The sequence below is a fragment of the Oryctolagus cuniculus genome, chromosome Y (assembly GCF_051225735.1).
Source record: "Oryctolagus cuniculus isolate XC-2025 breed Fujian yellow rabbit chromosome Y, ASM5122573v1, whole genome shotgun sequence".
NCBI lineage: Eukaryota > Metazoa > Chordata > Mammalia > Lagomorpha > Leporidae > Oryctolagus > Oryctolagus cuniculus.
In genome coordinates, this window is record NC_142889.1 from 32,682,350 (window position 1) to 32,701,197 (window position 18,848).

An 18,848-nucleotide genomic window follows, 5' to 3' on the forward strand; every position below is an offset into this window, starting at 1 on the left:
TCGAGAATTTCTAAATATAAATTGAGTTAAAAGAATGCTCCAAAATCTGATATTTCATTAAAAGGCATTAAAATGTTTCTTAGGCATGAACAGATCCACTAGTCTTTTAGTTGTGGTTGTTTGGGGTTAACTGATGAAAAGAAACCAGGTAGGAAATGGCTAACAAACTGAGACTATCCTCACATGCCAAAATGCCACTATTTTTATCTCATTTGTGTCTTGGTTGGTCTGGAGGACCCTGTGCTGCTGGGTGGGCATGAGGTGTGCACTACAGGCAGGATCCTGGGATCGAGTTGCTGTACTCTGCAGTCTCCATCTTGAGGATATAGGATATTATGCTATCAAAGCATTGCAAATGGGATCAGTAAAAAAATATTCTTCTGTTATGTTGGATCCCATGAACCTGGATGCTGGCAGGCAGACAAGAATCTGGGCCAATTGGTAGGTGTGTTCCAAGTAGGTTTTCTGAATATAACCCTGCAACTCCATCTGTGCCTTTTCCTGAAATTTTTTGGCTTGTTCAGTCAAACGTGGATGCTCGGGACTAAAGAGAACTATAACTTTAAGGTATGTATACTCATAGCTGCCTATATCCAGCTTTGCCATGCGGTTACGGAACTCCTAAAGCTTCCAGATGTGCTCCATGACCTGTTTTATCTAGTAGATGGAGAGTGTATCTTCCTGGATGCTGTTATGCAGGTGGTTTATAATGGCAGCCAGAATGGTGGAGAGTGTTGGGAAGCAAGACATCAATAGCACTGACAACTTGGAGGCTCTTGTCTAACATGGCCAAAAGACCCTTGAGGAAGGGAAGAGGGGGCTGCACACAATGAACTCTGTCCTAGTTTCACAGAACACTTCATGGAGCAATAGGAATTTGGCTGTATGAGAAGTGCACAACATCCTCCTTTCTCAATATTGTGGGTGATTTCATGTCTGTTTCCTCTCTGACGACCTAAGTCCTTACTGTAGTTATAGTTTTGTGGAAAACAAAGCCTCCCTGTCAAACCTCTCATACCAGACTCCATATTTCTTGTTTGAAAAAAAATTGGCTGATCTAGAGAAGATAGTCCCAGAGTCTTCACTCAGTGCCTTTGATCATTTTTCTACAGTATTTCAGACTCACTGGGTTGCTGCTTGAGAAAATAAGCAGCATAAGTTGTGCTCAATGTGGGGCTGGCACAGTTTGCATTTGCTATCTTTTCATCATCTGTAATGCACTGCCAACCCCTGCTGCTCACTGCAGCTGTAGTCCTTGCCTTAGTCTTTCCTGCTTCTGATTGGGACAGAGGACTCATCCTGGCACACAGCACTTTCAGAGAGGAGAGAAATTCACCATGGCAGTTCGGGTAAATAGGGGTAATTGGTCCCATAAATACAGGTAGTCATGGGAAATTCAGCTACTGTGGAAAGAAGGCATTTCATAGCTATGAGAAAACGTATGCTAAAGACAAGAGGATTAAAGTGTTCACATAGTTTCAATGCCTTTCGGAAATTACTATTGTATATAATCCTTGGTTTCCTGAGGAAGGAACAATTGACCTTGAATCTTGGAAATGGACAGGAGATAATGGACATAGGGAACATAAAAAGGATAAAGTTATTCCTATTTCCTATTTTTCCTTATGGTCAGCAATATGCCAAGGTCTCAGTCCTGATGAGCACAGGATTCCAGGTAAGCCTGAAATAGCTATTGCTTCTGCCCCACCTCCTGATGCAGATTCCTTGTTCCCCAGATTTGCATTACAGGGTAAATTAGAGAAAAGCTCTGATCCAGAATCCATTCTGCCCTTGTTTAAAGCAATGTGCTAAAATGAAAAGTTGGAAGATGAAAAAACTCTGCCTCCATATATTTTCTCTGTGACTTTTACAGCTAGTAATCCTAATAAGAGCATCATCCCATAGACATGCAAACATTATGGTGGTTCTGAAAATCAGTACAGGAAAATGGCATGCATGGATCATTTACAATGACAATGCTGGAAAATATTACCAGACAAATTTGTGTACCATAGGACTATAAACAATTGGCCCAAGCAGTTGTAAACTCAGGACAGTGGCTTCATTTTAAGGCAAAGTACTCCATGATGAGTGTGATGATTAAGCAGAGAGAAATCAGAATGGAAATATGCCTCTTACTGTTGATATGCTTCATGGTGAGGGACAATACACAGACACCCGAGAGCAAATGCATGGACCTCCTCAATATTTTGATCAAGTGTTGTTGTACACACTTAGAACAGGGAGAGCCACCCCAGATCATAGTATGGGAGAACAAAAGCTTACACACTTAAACAGAACACTGAGCTGTGAGCTGATTTTCTAGCCAGACTAAAAAGAGTGGTAGAGGGCAAGTTCCATCATATGGGTGTGGCTGATGTGCTTATCCATCAGCTAGTGTTTGAAGGGTCAAATCAAGAATTCAAAGATGCAATAGCTCCAGTTAAACATGGAAACCTGGGTTCTTGGGACTTAGCCACAGAAGATATAGGTGTACAACCTCAGCCAATACACTGCAGTTACTATGGCTACAGCTTTGACTGAAGCTTTAAGGGATAAGCAAAAAGTGATCCATGTTAAAATTCTGTGAAATTTGGCCTCATAAAAAGGGATTACAAGGAACATCCAAAAATGCCAAGAAATTTCTGTCCCAAGTGCAAAAAGGTATATCATTGGGCAAAAAAAAAAAAAAAAAAAAAAAAAAAAAAAAAAAAAAAATCAAGAGCAAAATTTATTAGGGATTGTAAGCCTTTAAATGGCCATGGGGGCAGCCCTCAGCCCTGTCTCCAAGAGGGTCAGAAGCCAACAGCTCCTCAAGTGTATTGGTGATAAAGCCTTGGGCTCACTGGACTCAACTCTTGAGAACAGATAATAAGCCTTTATGAGATTAACTGTGAATGACATGGTTTTCAATGGATTGCTTGATAGGGGGCAGACTACTGTGTGATGCTAAGTGAGGAGTGGCCTCATCACTGGCCTTCAAAGCCTGAACCAATATTACATGGAGTGGGGGTGTGACACACTCTCCAGACAGGCGGCTCAACCCTTGAGTTGGGTCGACTGATGGAAATTAAGGATGTTTTTCAACCACTCATTTCAAAGAGACTTAGTACAAATTTGTGAGGAAGAGGTGTACTAGCAAGTCAGGGAGCTTGGTTCACTATGGATTATCAGGTATTGTATGATGATACTATGGATCACCAGAGAAATGGTTGCACTAGTTCATCAGTTCATATTTACCCCCAATTCTAAGGGCCACCACCAAACATATAGCTTCTTCCTTTACAATGGACTTCAGATACCACCACATGGGTTGAGCAGTGGCCCCTGAATGAGAACTAAAGGCTTTTCAACATTTGGTTGAGGAGCCAATTAAAATTGGGACCTCAGAGCTCTTAATAAAGTCATGAATAAGATGGGCACTTGAAGCCTGCACTCCTAGCTCCTCCTGCTATCCCTGCTCATTACCATATCATTATTTTGGAACTAAAAGATTGCTTTTGCTCTATTCCTCCCCATCCTAAAGACAAAGAGTGATTCACCTTTCCAGTGTAACAGTTAAATAATAGTATCCCTACACCCTGATATCAGTGGACAGTCCTCCCCATGGGAATGCAAAATAGTCTTAATATATGCCAGTATTATGTTAATAAGGCTACATAACCTTTCCTTTGCCTATATCCCACAGTTTTCATTATATGGATGATATATTGGTAGGACATCCAGATGAGGATTATTTAGACAAAGTGTTTTGTGACCTTCAGGGCATGCTGTATAAACAGACTACATAGCACCAGAAAAAGTACAAAAGTAGAAACCTTTACAATATTTGGGAACAATAATTACTGACACAGCCATAAGATCTATAAAACCTCATTTGGAGTTAAAGAAAACTTTAAGGTTAAATGAGCTAGAAAAGCCCTAGGACATATTAACTGGTGTGGACCATATTTTTCCATTACTACTGCTCAAATGAGTCCTTTATTTCAATTATTGGAGGGAGATTCCACTTTAATTCAACAGGAATGGCTACTCTTCACGCTCAGGAAGTACTTCAATTGATAAAGTTTTGATAAAATGGAACTACATAGATAAAATCCAAGAAAAGGAAATACAATTACTTATAGTCCCTACCAAAAAAACAACCTTTGCGAATAATAAGCCAAAATTCAGAAGCAGGCATAGAGTATACCCATCTCTCTCATGTACTTCCTAACTTCATCACACCTTATTTAACTATGACTATGACTCTTAATAAGGAAGGCAGAAAAGTGTCAAGCTATTGCTGGGGTAGAGTATCATACCCTCATACTACATTTAAATAAACAAGAAGTAGAATATCTACATGAAAATGATCCCATAGGGCAAGCTACTCTACAACATTTTCTGGGAAAAATAGACTCCCACTACCCATCTAGGAAGCTGCTCACTCACCTTACTTGCAAGACCCATGTTATGCCTCAAATGCTGAGTAGACATGCTGTTCCCCAGGCTGATACCCCATGTACAAATGGTAGTTCTACAGAGACAGCCACAATGACTTGTTATAAATCAAATCAAAAACTTTCTGTCCACAAGACTTGGCATAATATTCAGGGATCAGCACAAATTTTGGAATTAGTGGGTATTCACAATGACTTACAAATGACTTCCCAAGAGGTCAATGTCCTTACTGACCCTTTACAATCCTTATAAACTTCCTATATTAAACCAAAGAATACACCATTTGCAACTATTTTTTTACCTCTCTACAAAAATTTTTTATCACATAATAAGCCTTTTTACATCTTCCATATCAGAGTCCACTCTGGAATTCCTGGACAGCTAGCTGAATAAATGAGGCTACAGACAAACTTACTAGGATAAATATCCAATATTTAGAACAAGAAAAACTCAATCATCTGTTGCTACATCAAGATCCAACTATGCTAAATCAACAGTTTCTACAATTTACTACTCAGCAATCAAAATGTATTGTCTCGTCTTGCAACCAATACTCTCCATTCTAGCCATTAGGTCTATAAATGTCTGCCAACCCTAGAATTTAAAAAATGCTGTTTGGCAAATGGATGCTACACATTTTCTGGAATTTGGAAAATTAAAATATGTCCATATAACTATAGATACTTATTCTAATGCCTTAATGGCCTCCACTTTGACAGGAGAAACAGCCACACACATGCAATAAGTTGTTGTGTTAAATATTTCTTATTTTTAGGCATTAATTTTCAGATTAAAACAGACAATGGCCCAGTATATTCAGGTCAATGGTTTCAGGACTTCTGCAGGCAGTGAAAAATTCAACATGTCACGGGCATTCCCTATAACAGTATAATTCAAGCTATAGTGGAGCACCATCATCAGAGATTAAAGGCACACATACAAAAAATCACAAGGGGGGAGCCCACTCTCAACATGCATTATTATCAAAAGCCTTACTAACTATTTTTTTACCTTAAATAACAAACAAGAAGCTCCTATTATGACTCATTGGACCCCATTAGCCTCTTGAACTCCGTTACCTCAGGTACAGTGGAAGGATCTCTAAACTAATCAATGGTGTGGTCCTAGCCCATTACTAACCTGTGGCAGAGGATATGCTTTTGTCTTTCCAAAAAATGAACCCAGATCACAATGGATCCCTCTCCTACACATCCAATCACACCATACAACAGGGGATAAAGAGGCTACACATCCCCAAAACACTGAGGGAGATCAAAAGTGGGCCAGGACATGGAGAGTGCTGAAAGCACTTGTGGAACAAGCCAATAACTTAGGAAGAAGACAGGACATTTGCAAGCCTGAAAATTTATTAATATTTTAGCGACACCTACGGTTAGCAATGTAAATGTTCAAGGAATACATCGGGCTTCTGTTCCTTACCTACCTGGTATGCATGTGCTAGAATGGTATCAGGCAGCTCCATATTGGTGTGTAAATGATACAAAGTTATATCCAGGATCTGCATAATGGGATCATGACCCTAAAATAGAACATAAATCTCCTAGGGGAAGTGACAGAGGGACTTGTTAATTATGTTCAATTGGATTGTGACAAAAATTGGAGAGATATATATGTGTCACTACAACACAATGGAATAGCTCAATGTATAATCTGTCCATGATTAATCAGTACATCTCTGGATGGTGGAGTGTTCAAAATATGCAAGGGATTGTAAATTTGACAAAATGTAATTATGAATTGGCTAAAATTCATGTGGATGCTATCAATGAATCAGTGTTCACAAACCTGATTATAATTTTACTAAAGGCTTACATCAGATAAGTCTGGGGACTCTTACTTTATAGGGTGCTACCATAAATGTTCTTTGTATATTTCTTAAAATAATTTGGTGACTACTCTCTAATATTCATAAATCCCTGATGTTCACTGTGTATTATTTACAAAATAAAAACAGTGGAGAAAATGTTAGGGAACAAGACAGCCACAGTATTGACAGGTTTGAGGCTCTGTGTCTGCATGTGGCCAACAGACCCTTGAGGAAGTGAAGAGGGCAGTCCTGCCCAAGTGCCTGAAAGGCTTGGGCTGAACTGGCCCAGCGCATGGAGAGGAAGAACAGGAAGGACACAGACTTGCAGATGTACTGCACATTGAGGTGCTTCGGCATCAGGTTTGGCATTGTCAGCTTAAACATGAAGTATGTGTCTGAAAGGAGAGGGCCTTCAACCTCAATGACAGGTGCTTACTGGTCTCGTCTGGTGACGTGGATGCTCCCTCCTCCACTGGCGTCCATCTGTTTGATCAGGCTTGGTGGCCAGGAGCTGTCTGTGGTATTAAGTGCTTTAGCTAAGGTATCAAATGCCCTGCAATCTCACTTGCAGACTGGCCCTCTAGCTAGATTTCTGAAGTGTAACCATTGTTCAAGGATTCACTTAGGTTGACAAGGAGGTCACTACGTTTGCCAGTGTGCCTAAGCTCCCTGGCTTGTTTCTGCCTTGGAGTAAAGAGAATTGTGCCATCCTGGGCTGCTAGACATTCACAAGCATCCCTGCTTCTTCTATGTCTTGTGGATATCAGAGGACTTCTCAGGTCCTTCTGGATATAGATTTTCTCAGGTGAAGCAGCACAATTGCTCAGTTTCTCCCACTGCTATCAAAGGACATCTGTTTACTCTGTACAGATTCTATTTTAATGCTCATAGCCAAGCATTTTTTCAGCTGGCAAAACTGACAGTGATTGTAGTGATGTTTGCTGATGATGAAGTCTTGGTTGCTCTAGAAATTTTTTTTTTTTGCATGGTCCTTTTAAAGAAACCTTTGCAACCTTCACAACTGACAGCCACATAGTGATGGCCAGAGGCTTTGTCACCACAGACTGTACAGTACTCCACCACCTGGAGCTGCTGTAGGTCCATCCTGCCCAGAAATTGCTCCACAGAAGCAGAACCCATGACGACCTGGATCCTGCCAGGAACCAGGTTGGTGTAATGATCTAAAAGCACAGGGAAAGGCTGGCCATCCCTTAGAGATTCTGGTAGAGAGGTCTTTGTAGGTGGTAATTCAACCACTTGTGGGTCCCCATTCTGTAATGAACCAACCCCTCCATATTTGTAGCCAAGGTGAAGCAAGATCATTCGAGAACCTCAGGATTTGGCACCAAAGTGGCCTGGAAGCAGGTCTCATGTTGGCGGTGGGCAACCCCCAAAGAGGAGGGCAGGGTACAGTGAGACTGGGCCCCCTGAGTAGGTAGATGGCAAGAGCCTGGGGGTGCCACAGGGGTTGTGGGGAAGGAAGAAACTGTTATTGTTTTTGTCAGTGAAAGGTCAGAGTTCTTGACCCCATTGCTGTAGCCACTGCAGCCTGGGCACTGGGAGGAGGAGCACGAATGTTCTTCCTTTTCTCTGTGACAACCATGACAGGCAGTTTTTCTAAAATACATATTTTCCATGATTTCTAATCATATCATCTCAGATTCATTATGCAGATATAGTATGACTTTTTTCCCAATATTAAAACATTCTTTGTGTAGCATGGTAACCTGAATTCATGAATTAATGGTATTTATTTTTATTAGACAATGAAGTCCTATCCCATTTAATAAGCAATGCTCACTTCAACTTTCCCACATAACAGGAATGTCCTGGGAAGAAACCAAGTCAACATTCCTATTAACATTTCACTGATTTTTTTTTAGATATACTTATTTAGCTGAAGGTCAGAGTTACAGGGAGAGATACAGAAAGACCCTGAAAGTGTGGGTTCACTCCTTGCAATGTCCAAGGTGGGTCAGGCCAAAACCAGGAGCTTCATCCATGTCTCCCACATGGGTGGTGGTGACCCACACACTCAGGCCATTTTCTGCTGCTTTTTCAGGCCATTACCATGGAGATGGATTAGAAACAAAGCCACCAGAACATAAACTGGCACCTATATGGGGGGCAGGAATTGCTGGTTGTAGCTTTACCCACTATGGCAAAATGAAGGCCCCTACTTCACTGAATTGCAGGAGACAATGGCCAGATGTACCCAATGCCACCTCAGCTTACTTTTTAGTCTGGGTTCTCTTAGATTATCCTTGAATATTTCATTTTATCTACAAAATATCCTTCAAAAGGAAGAAAGTTTTAAAGCTAAATCTTTATAGGTTCTAGGTAAACATGCTTGAGTGGAAGGCAGTGTGTTTGTGCACTATGTGTATCACATATTGTGTTGCTGCAGGGGTGGTTTGCTATATAAAGTCCAGGACACCCTAATATTGTGTGGAACATAATTATACTAATATGTATGTTGTTTAACTGAAATTCAAATTCAACTAAATGTTCCATCTTTCTAACTCTGACTGCCTTACTCAAAAGACGCATAAAAGCTTCTCAAATTAACTAATAAAATGACAAACTGCTATCTATGTTGTATCATTGTGGTTATTTCCTTCTTGCTACCAAGTGTGTGAGGTTGCTAGGCTATCATATAAATTTCCACTCTCAACAACCATTTAACCAACTTCCCAGGTTATTACACTGATTCTTTTCTAGTCCTATCTTTAGGCTTCACAAAATGCCTCTCATAATTCTAAGTTGACTTCTATATTATTTTTAATAGAAAACTTTTATTTAATAAATATAAATTTCAAAAGCACAACTTTTGGATTATAGCAGTTCTTTCCCCCATAATCACCCTCCCACCTGCAAACCATCCCATTTCCACTTCCTCTCTCATCTAATTCTTCATTAAGATTCATCTTTAATTATCTTTATATACAGAAGATCAACTCTATACCAAGTGAAGATTTCAGCAGTTTGCACCCACACAGACACACAAAGTATAAATTACTGTTTGAAGACTAGTTTTACTATTAATTCTAATAGAAAAACACATTAAGGACAGGGTTTCTACATGGGGAGCAAGTGCAGAGTGCCTCCTGTTGTTGATTTAAGAGTGTCAATTGTTAAATCAACTCCTACATTACTGTAGTAACATTCTACTGCACAGAAAAACTTCCTTTGCCAGCTGAGGCTATTAGTAATGCTCAAGCTATGATTCCTAATCAAAGCAGAGGAAGGCAGGATCACTGCTTCCATAACAATGACTACAACTCGACCTTTTGAGCCACAGCTCAAGCACCATGACTCTAAGAATAGGATGCCTTGTGTGAGGGAAGATTAGACTGTTTGTGCTCTTTGACCTAGTAATTTCATTTCAGGAATTTATGCTAAGGAAACAAAAAAAAAAAAACACAAAAACATACGCAGATGATGTTCCTTACAGGTTTACTTGTAATAGCAATAAATCAACAAATAAATAGAAACAAAAATGGAGGCCAACATTCAAATCTCCATCAGCATAGGATTAGGTATGTCCCAGATGGTGCACCAAACAAGATTAGTTTCCTAATGGGACCTTATCCTACTGTCCAGTCTCAACAAACTATGTGATCTCAAAAAAACACCAAAGACAAAAAAGCTCTCCATGCTTCAAATCCACCAATAGAATCTCATTTTATTTTTATTAATTATTTATTCATTTGAAAAAGCAAAAATTGCATTTTAATTAAAAACAAAAATATATTCATTATATATTAATTAATTATGAACAATGGGTATTTCAAAAGTTTGAGGGAAATAGAATTTAAGCTAAATTTATTTTAGTGGAAGAAATTTTGAAATCTATGTGTATATGTGCTGTTTAAAAAGTAATAGGACATGTTTATTATAAAAATCTATACATAGATTCAAGTCTTTTTCAACAAAAATAATCTCTTAATTCCATTTTGCATGAACTATTTGAAACATCATTGTCTGCATTGTTCTGAAAGATGTACACATTGTAGAATGACCAAACAGTGAATTAACACATATATCATCTTGCACGTTTTTAAGAGGTAGTAGTCCTTAAATCTATTTTTTCAACAACTTTAGAGAATACAATACATTTTTATTAACCATAGTCACCATGTTTCACATTTTATTCATGTCCCAGCTCAATCATCTTCTATCTTTTGATTATACATGCACATTTTTCTTCTGTTAATTAAGATCTTCAACTTTGTCTATTGAACTTAAATGTTCTTTTCCTAGTTTCCTTAAAGTTACCCTATTATTATGCTTTAATATTAAATATTACCAATTAGTTATGTCTTTCAAACTACTAAAGCTAAACTAACATTTAACCCTGTACTAGGACCTGTCACATTACAACATTCTATTTTTTTCTCCAGAGCTCTTTAAAAACATGAACTATTTTTACACAAAGTTTTATTTTGTACTACCTTCTTAAATTCTTTTTTTTTTTTTTTTTTTTTTTTGACAGGCAGAGTGGACAGTGAGAGAGAGAGACAGAGAGAGAAAGGTCTTCCTTTTTGCCGTTGGTTCACCCTCCAATGGCCGCCGCTGCAGCCGGCGCACCGCGCTGATCCTGGCAGGAGCCAGGAGCCAGGTGCTTTTCCTGGTCTCCCATGGGGTGCAGGGCCCAAGCACCTGGGCCATCCTCCACTGCACTCCCTGGCCATAGCAGAGAGCTGGCCTGGAAGAGGGGCAACCGGGACAGAATCCGGCGCCCCAACCGGGACTAGAACCCGGTGTGCCGGCGCCGCAAGGTGGAGGATTAGCCTATTGAGCCACGGCGCCGGCTTGTACTACCTTCTTGAAATATGCTCTATGAGGTCAGTGTTTTTGACATTCAGCCCACTCCAGAATGTAGAATGAATTATAGAAAATTCAGATATATGAACTTCATTTTCAACACAAGTTAGCAATTAACAGGCAGCCCCATAAACTAAAAAAACAAACTAAAACAAACAAAATAATCCAGAAAACTGAAAATCAGAGCAATTATATTTGTTATGAAAGAGTGCTTTATAGGCTGATAATGCAGAATTAGTCAGTAGTAAATACGGAAGTGTCTACCTTTGAAGGTCCGGGAAAGTTTACTTGCTTCTCTAAAAGAAAACAGGAGAGACATGGCTCAATGAGGATGTGATACATTTTGAGGGGCTACAGTCCTTTTGTAGACATGGAAAGGGTAGTTGATGGGCTGTGACTACCTGAGCATATAAGTGTAAAGAATGGGTCTCTGATGGTTGAGGCACTAATTCACCAATCAGAATAGATGGACTTCAGGAACAAAAATGGAGACATCCATAGCCTGTGATGGTTGCAGGCACATGTGGGTGGAGACACTGGGAGTCAGACAGGGCATGCACATATAGGGTTTGTAGACATGAAATGTAATAAAGTGGATACAAATAAACCATTGCTTGGAGATAATTTATAGTCTTAGATGATTATGTCAGAATAAAACACTGAAAAGCAATCATTATAGCTTCCTTGTCAAGAATTTAAAAGAAAATTAGAATATTGAATGAAGGAAAGAAAAAGTAAAAGTAGACATCTATCAAATACCATTAAAAATACCACACATAAAAAAGGATCCAGGCCGGCGCCGCGGCTCACTAGGCTAATCCTCCGCCTAGCGGCGCCGGCACACCGGGTTCTAGTCCCGGTCGGGGCACCGGATTCTGTCCCGGTTGCCCCTCTTCCAGGCCAGCTCTCTGCTGTGGCCAGGGAGTGCAGTGGAGGATGGCCCAGGTGCTTGGGCCCTGCACTCCATGGGAGACCAGGAAAAGCACCTGGCTCCTGGCTCCTGCCATCGGATCAGCGCGGTGCGCCGGCCGCAGCGTGCTGGCCGCGGCGGCCATTGGAGGGTGAACCAACGGCAAAGGAAGACCTTTCTCTCTCTCTCTCTCTCACTGTCCACTCTGCCTGTTCAAAAAAAAAAAAAAAAAAAAAAAAAGGATCCAATGATTTTTAAAGAAAAATGTTAATAAAGTTAATAAACCATTAATAAAGGGAATTAGGGAGACATAGGGAAAAGTAACACAAATAACCAATTTCAGTAATTATACAGAATCATCCTTTCATAGAGGTTATAGCCCTGGCCTGAAACACTGGCATCCCATATGGGTGGCAGTTGGAGTCCCGGCTGCTCCTCTTCCCATCAATCTCTCTGTTATGGCCTGGGAAAGCAGTAGAAAATGGGAAATGACCCAAGTTCTTTGACCACTGCACCTGCATGGGAGACCGAGAAGAAGCTCCTGGCTCCTGGCTTCAGATCCGCACAGCTCTGGCAATTGTGGCCATCTGGAGAATGAACCAGCAGATGGAAGACCTCTCTCTCTCTCTCTCTCTCTCTCTCTCTTTCTCTCTTTCCCTCCCTCTCACTCTCTCTCTCTACTTCTCTCTTTAACTTTATATTTCAAATATATAAATCTCTAAAAAAATACACCATGTTTTGAAAATTGAATTTCCACAACACAAGTGTAACATAAAACAATATAGGGTGATTACTGACACCATAAATAAGAGTGTTAAATTGTTAAGTCAACAACAGGAGTCACTGTGCACTTACTCCTCATGTAGGATCTCTGTCCTTAATGTGCTGTACATTGTGATTTAATGCTATAACTAGTACTCAAACAGTATTTTTCACTTTGTGTTTCTCTGTGGGTGCAAACTGTTGAAAGCTTTACTTAATACATGCTAAACTGATCTTCTGTATATAAAGAGAATTGAAAATGAATCTTGATGTGAATGGAAGGGGAGAGGGAGCAAGAGAGAGGAGGGTTGTGGGTGGGAGGGAAGTTATGGGTGGGGGGACGTCATTGTACTCCATAAGCTGTACTTTGGAAATTTATATTCATTAAATAAAAGTTAAAAAAAAAAACATAAAACAGGAAAGCTCCTAAGTAAGTTGAATCACATTTTGAAAATCCCAAACAACCAACCAAGAAAAAAGTCACACAGTAAAAATTTCAGGTCCAGATTTACAGAATGCTCCAGAGTTTTAAGGTAGAAAAAAACAGATCTACATTTCCAAGACCTACCCAAAGTAAAAATAAGCAGAGAACATTTTTAAATTTCCTTTGGAAAATCAATGTTTCTTTGATGATGAAGCAAGTGGACCATACTATGAAATAAAAAATAAGTTTTTTAAAAGCATCCATTCATAAACTGAGCTATAGGTATCCAAAGCAAAGTAATAATGCAATAAATTAAACCACATAAGAAAACATCAATAGCAAGCAAGATATAATAAAAATGAAACAGTCGTTAAAGTTCTCGGACAAGTCATCCAGGTAGGTAAAATTACAGGAAGAAAAACCACATCATCATGTAGGTTACATGTTGTAAAGCATTTAATAAGGTTCAGCATCTAGTAAAAAAATTAAAAACTGCTAGCAGAACATTGAAATAATAAAAGCCAGTGAGTTCATTACTGTGATCAAGATTGAAAGGAACTTACAAAAACAGTGTAACTAGTATAGGATCACTGTATTATTCCCCTCCTGGGAGTAAACCTAGACCATGATACCTGTACTATCTCTCTTCAGCTTTCTATTGCAGGAGTAGTCAGGGAAATAAAACAGTAAAAAGAAGCTACAAGGTGCAAAAATCAACTTCTAAGTAACAAAATGTTACTATATTGGATGCTGCTTTTATACAGAGATGAAGTCTAAAAACATACAAGGGATAAATGAAATTACTGGAGAAATCAATATATAAATAATACATAAAATATATAAAATCCACTGGATTACTAAGTACAGCAAGGAATACGAAATAATATTAAAGGACAATAGGTAGACTAGAAAAAAGTCTGCAAGAGAAATGGAAAAAAGGATGAAAGTATTAAATATCTTTAAGTATTCTTAAAATTAAATTAAAAAAATGAAAGAAAAGAAAAATAAAGGCTTGGAAGGCAATAAACTGCCTCTAAATTATAACTGACCTGAATGAAGTAGGCTGCTGCAACCCCCAGGCAGGATCCTCTCAGGAACAGGGACCAGGGAGGCAGGAGGGGCCAGCAGGTGGCAGGACCGGGAGGTGAAAACCCCTCCTGCTGCTTGGCAGGTGATGTGAGGACTCTGTCAGAACTAACCCGGGACCGGCCCCTACTTTTCTCCCCTGTGATCCCTGAAGATACACGTCTGCGCTGTGGAGGGTGCTGATTGGCTCCGTTCTGTATTACTTTGTGCTTGCCCTCGGCTACACAAACTGTCCAATCAGGGGCGCTTGCGTAAACAATACATAATCACGTGGGATCTTGACGCCACAGTAGTCTTCCGGTTTTGCCGTGGAGAGAGGTCCAGGAGGAGTTTTCACGGATGGGAACCTGAGAAGGTGAGGAGCGTCCATTCGTTGTTTTCTGATCTTCCTTCACGCAGGACGCCTGGCAGAGGTGAGTGTGTGGGACAGGGAGTGCGCGGAGGGGTAGGGGGGAGTTGGCAGAAGTTGACGTTCTGCCTGGCAGGACTCGCAGGGCTCCGGAGGTTGTCCCCAGGCCTCATGTCACTGCTGGCACCTCACTTCCTTCGCCCCCCGCTGCTCCACGGTGTAGGCCTGGACTGGCACCTGGGACTCCGGGCTTCCTGTCGCTTCCTCACAGAGACTTGTCAGCCCAGAGCCATCTCTGGGCAGCTGTGTGGCAGCAGTCGCCCATCTTCCCCGATTGTGCAGTGGGGGTGAATGGTCGTTTGGGAGAACCCGTGCTGGGGGTGGGAGGGTGCATGCAGGCGAGCAGCTGTCCTCTATGGGGTCCTCGGTTCCCCTTCTCATCCCAGGGCTGACCCTACTCTGACTATGTCAGAGGCAGGGTCTCATTTCGCAAACTCTGACCTCTCAGCATAGCTCTTTCTGGAAGTCTGATATCAGTGTTATAGACTAGGCAAGTTAAAATCAAAGCTGTGTGGTTCAAGGCTTTTGGTCCAGGTTTTAGTGGGGCAGGGGGACACTGTGTTTGATACATGAATGTCATTTTATCACGCACACATTCCCTTAACAGGCTGTCATCTGTGTTTGAACTTTCAAAATAGAAACTTCGGTTACATTTATGAGTGTTTTAAAAAAGATTTCTGTTCCATGATTACCTTCTCAGTCCCAAAGATAAAGTAAAACTTAGATTCCTAAGTTATTTTTAATTTGTATTTTAACAAGGTAATTTTTCAAGATTATTTGAGTACAATTGACAAAATTGGTTTTTACTGAAGGCGTGCAACCTGATATTTTGATACATTACTGGAATTTCAAAAGTATATGGAAAATTAACATTATTTTTAAACCTATTTTCACAAAACATTTGGAGTCCCCATGTGCATATATATCATGAAATTATTAGGACAATCCAACTTTCATATCCATCAACTTACATCATTCATAAAAGAGTACTTAAGTTTTTAATAAGTTATATCTAATGCTGTATTCATCTCGTTATTGTGTTGTATATTATATCTCAAGGAGTTAATTTATCCCATAATTGTAAATGTGTATTGTTCCAGTAACATCTTTCCATTTCCTCCACTCTCAGGCTCATGGTAACCACCATTCTGTTCCGTCTTTCATTTGACTTTATTATATTCCACATATACATGAGAGTATGTGGTATTTATCATTCTCTGTGATATTCCAAATAGTGTAATGTCCACATCGGTACTTTTGGATCCAAATTGTGAAAAATGTCAGAATTTGCTTTTCTCCACATCTGATTCAGCATTTGACACTTTTGATTTTATTTTACTTTTTGATAATATCTTTTTAGCCTATGTGAGGTAGTAGGCATTATGGTTTTTATTAGCATTGCTGAGCCATTTTTCATATGATTGCTTGCATACGTTGATTGGAAAATCTGATCAAATACTTTGTCCATTTTTATTACAGTATTTGCTTTTGCAATATGTATGTTCTTTATATTATTACATTACTCTTACTATCATCTGCCAAGATTTTCTCTCATTTATTTCTTTCTTAATTTTTTCTGTTAGTATGCAGAATCTTTCTTCAGTTTTTAAAAATATTTATTTATTTGAAGGAGAGTTACAGAGAGACAGAAGCAGACAGACAGCAAGAGACATCTTCCATTTTCTGGTTCACTCCCCAGATGGCTGCAATGGCCAGAGCTGGGCTGATCTGTACCCACAAGTCAGGAGTTTCTTTTGGGTCTCCCAAGCTCTTGGGCCATCTTCTACTGCCCTTCCAGGCCATAGCAGAGAACTGGATGGGAAGTGGAGGAGCCGGCACTCAAATCAGTGTGCACGTGGGATGCCAGCACTTTAGGGGGCAGGTTTTTATTTTTCTCTGCTATGCCACAGCTCTGGTGACATCTTCAGCTTTGTTTTAAATCTATAAACCTTTTATTTAAGATATAAAAACTTCAAGCATTTTGTAAATACAAATTTAGGAACATAGTGATCCTTTCCATCCTGGCCTCCCTCTCACCTGCACCCCCCCACCCTTCTTCCTCTTCCCCCTCCTATTCCCAACCTTATTTTTTGCTAAGATTTATCTAAGATATATTTTCTATTAATTTTAAACACAAAAGATTAACCCTACACTAAATAAAGAGTTAAACAAATAGCATGAAAACAACAACAACAACAACAACACTGTTCCTCAACAGTGGAGACAAGGGCTGTTCAATGTCATTACATCTCAAAGTGTCACTTGCATTTCTATAGATTACCTTTGAGGCATACTTTAGTTACCACAGATCAGGGAGTTCATTTAGTATTTGTGTTTCTGAGACTGACTTCCTTCACTGAATATAATATTTTCCAAATGAAAATGAAAGTATTCCATTTTCATTTTTTTTTTGCAATCATACTTCCTTATTTTTGCTTTTGTCACCTATGCGTTTTGTGTCATATCCAAATTATTGCTGAAGCTAAAGCCAATGGATTTGCTCCCAGTATTTAAGGAGCTTTAAGTTCTGAGATCTTCTGTGTAAGCCTTCAATCCATTTGGATTGATTTTCAGGCATGGTGTAATATAATGATTCACTTTCAGATTCTGGCATGTGGATGGCCAATTTGCCCCTGCCTCCAATGCTGGCCCCCAAAATGTCCAATGAGTACACTCAGTGAACCCATTGTCACTTGATCAAGCACCCCTGATGCTGTGCCTGGAGCTGAACAGTGATAAGGTAGAAACTGGCAGAGTCCAGTTTTACCATCACTTGCTATCTCATCTCCCAGGCCCATCTTGCTGTGCTCTGTTGCTCTGCCCTGTCTGTATTGGGATACCACAGAAGGGGAGAATTCAGGGAGAGGGACATGAGAAGAGTTTGGGATGATGGGGAGAAACAGACTGTGCAGTGATGGGGTTGGTCTCATGGGGCTGTGTCCCCTCTTTTCAAGCCAGAGATGTGGAGGTAATTCAAAACTTTCCTGGAGGGATGGACATTGTGTTACAACCTTGTTTAGAATGCACATGTCCAATATTGGGGTGTCTGGGCTAAAGTTACATCTTCCACTTCCAGCTTCCTGCTAATGTGTGTTCCTGGATGGGGGGGAGTGATAGTTGAGGTAGTGAATCCTTGCCACCCACCTGAGAGACCCAGGTTGAGTTCCTGGCTTCAGCTTGGTCTGGCATGGCCATAGCTTTATTGGGCATTTGTGAAGTGAACAAATAGATGAGGGTGTTCTCTTCCTCTCTGTCTCTGTGCACATCTCTTTTTCTTCCACACTAATTAATTAATGAATTTGTAAAAACTGCATGGAATAATTGGTACCAAATCAGAGTTAAATTATAGGAGTAAGTTCCTAGTGTTACATAGCATAGTAGAGTAACTATAGTCCATAATCTTATATTTTATGAACAAATAAAATTGTGAATTGTAATTTTGAGAAAGGAATGTGTTGTTTACCCTGATTTGATCAATACACATGGATTAAAAGCTCATACTGTATTCCATAGATATGTACAATTATTGTCAATAAAAATTAAAAAACAACATTGTACTTAGTGTATAATGTTACAAGTTGTCAAAATATTTAAATTAGTATCACAATTAATGTGATCTTTGGAAGTAGTTTATTAATACAAACATAATCTAGAACACATGGACTGATATTTTGTCATGTTCAGTGGAGCAATCAGGAGACAGTATTTTACCTTAAATTAATGATTAATATTTTAAACTGTTTCATGTAAGAAAAAAAATAAATTATTTCTTAAAGTGTATATGGAATTAGAATTAGGGCAATATCAAACAAGAAATGTGGAATTAAATGTTGGGTTAATTTTGATGCAGAAATTTCTTGAAACATATGTATAGTTCTTTCATACAAAATATTGTCCATGAATTTAAAGTCCCCTCATATTCATGCTTTCAAATATTTTTGAAATAAAATGAACATATTTTAATTTCATGTTCCACAAAATACTTGAAGCCCCCTCATATTTATTGGTTTTTAGTTTCTTCTGTGAAGCCCAAACTCATAAGCCTGTCTGTGCAGTCCTAACTGTCCCATGTTTTCAGTGTGTGTTCCATGCTTTGTACTACTTTGGTAGTCATATAATCATAAGCACAGTATAAGATAAGCCCATTTTCATTAATTCC

At 39.5% G+C, this 18,848-nt stretch overlaps 1 pseudogene; it reads right to left on the bottom strand.

Annotated features, from left to right (window-relative positions):
* Window positions 1–268: 268 nt before the first annotated feature.
* LOC149119496 (nuclear receptor subfamily 2 group C member 2 pseudogene) lies at window positions 269–7,594 on the bottom strand (annotated as a pseudogene).
* Between the last annotated feature and the right edge of the window lie 11,254 nt (window positions 7,595–18,848).